Genomic DNA, 2,381 nt, shown 5'->3' with positions numbered 1-2,381 from the left:
AAAATGCACTGGCATGTTAGCAGGCTTTTGTATTAAGATAAAGTTCCAAGACACATCGTTACACCATACATCACTAACCCTGTGCGTGGGGAATTGGAGCCACTACTTACTCCTCAAAGAAAATATTATAGACTCTCAAGGCTATGTGGGAGGAGCTGAGGTGCAAAGTCTTTTCCATGTAGAAATGAGGGGGTATCTATAGCCAAGGGTGAAACTGACCCTTATGGTTGTTCGACTACCTTCACGATTGTTTGACTTCCATGAATTTTCAACTTTACATGACTCTTCATACAACAAGTGGGTATCTTGGACTTCCATGTTACATTACATTGATTGATAGTATGGCTCATAGTGGAGATGTGGAAAACATGACTCGACATGATAGTGCTGGTATATTCATGTTGCTGCTGGGTGGTGGATGTCCTCATGGTGTGTCACAAATTCACCTCCGCATGGAAAAGCACGTAGAGTCTTCGATGGTCATTGGTTTGCTTGATGTTGCATTCACACATTGCTCCTTGCTTGTATGTTGGTAAGCTTGACAGGATTGTCCATTTGTGAAAAGTGCATTTTTGTTCATCCGTTTGTTCGTGAACACATCTTGCATGTTTGCTTGTTTGTCCATCCAAGAACACATCCTTGCATGATCATCTGTTCGCTAGCACATCCATTTGCATGCATTTTTTTTCACCCATTGGCGAACCTGTACTTCTGCATGTGCTCCCTTCATTCACCCCATCCATTGTTGCACCATGTTTGTTTGTGTACCTGTATTTGCAGTCACTCATGACAAGACAAAATCAAATCCAAAAACCTCCTAGTCTACCATGATACATGATCATTTTGGATGCAGGTGACCGAGAGAGGAGACAAGGTTGTGAGTTGGGATGGAGGCTCCAAGAATTGCTGATGAAAACTGTGCAAGAGTCACCGAGTGATGAAGATGGGCAATCCAGATCGACAGTGACTGTTCGTAGGGTCTGGCTCAACTAGATGACAAAACTGCTTAGTTTTTGGGAGGAACAGTCTGGGCTGCGGGAAGGCTGGATAAGAAAAATATGCGCAATTTTCGGAACGAGCAGGCAATGGGAGCTTGGCAGCGAAAACTGCACAATTCCTAGAGGGAAGTGGTAGCTGGCTGCTAGGACACTGGTAGCAAAAACTACGCAATTCCTGAGGGGAACTGGCAGTTAGCTGTTGGAGCTCGGTAGCAAAACCTGAGCAATTCCTAGAGGGAACTAGCAGTCAGCTGCTGGGAGCTGCTAGAGGGAAACACTGCCCTGATGCTGGGAGGTTGGCCCGCTGATCACCTTTACCTAGTTTCTGAGCTGAGAGGACTGCTAGGAGGCAAAGGACTTGCTCATGAAAACTGTGAAATTTTCTTGGTGAGTAGTCGGTCGACCGTTGGGAGGGCTGACTTGAAAAACTGCGTAATTTTTTGAGGGAGACAGGGATGGGCACTAGGTGTCTGTCTGTGAAATTTTCTCAGTCAATGGAGTGGGCAAGTTCTGCAGCCTCTGCGCAATTTTTGAGGGGAGTCAATCTTGGAGTGGCTACTAGGTCAAACTCTTCGGTTGACCAGCATAAAGGCTAATTGATTTGCTTGTGGGTAGCGCAGCTTGAAATGACTTTCTTGGTGCTTCTGGGATGTTCTGGGTGACATTCGATCGAGTTGATGGTGGGGTGATGTTCTGGCTATTAGAGGGCATTCTGATTGTCACAACTTCAACAAAATGACTAAGTATGTGAATGAGTGAAAGATGCATATGTGATCCTACAAACACACACTTACATGAATCGACAATGAGACGAATCAAACCATCCAGACACACATGCTCAACATGACTGACCGATGGTGTAAGAGACAAGTGTGACACTTGTGACTGATCGTTGGTCGACAATGATGACACTTGCACGACAGTGAACGTGACTTCGTGTGTGAGCACGACGGATTTTTACATAATGAACATGACAAGTACACACAAAGTGAATACATTGAGTATGACTAGAACATGGTCGCAAGTGTGACATTGACATCAACATGCAAAATCTTGGGTGGAATGATCAAGCAAGGTGGGTGCGAAGACTCACACAAGCTCACGGAGTGAACCCAAGTGCGTGAAATCATCAAGTAAAACTCTAAAAGGAGGCTCTGAAATTTTGTATAGGCCAAAATTTTGGAGGGTAATTGTAGCCGCTACAACACTTGGCGAAACACTGGTAGAACTCCAGCTTCTCTGTTTTGGTTCATTGATAGCACAGGGTCTTGGTCTTTCGGTGAGTATTGAATCATTGTGTGGGTTACTTCGGCTTCCCCACTTACCCCATGGACATACATGGTTCACCTTTTGCAAACCCAGTCAAACACAATTAAAAGTTCA

This window comes from Pinus tabuliformis, chromosome Q, assembly GCF_031772625.1.
Source record: "Pinus tabuliformis cultivar Carrire ecotype Pingquan chromosome Q, CPIR1, whole genome shotgun sequence".
In the NCBI taxonomy this organism is placed as follows: Eukaryota; Viridiplantae; Streptophyta; class Pinopsida; order Pinales; family Pinaceae; genus Pinus; species Pinus tabuliformis.
The sequence above is the reverse complement of the archived record's forward strand: the minus strand, read 5'-3'. Positions refer to the sequence as shown.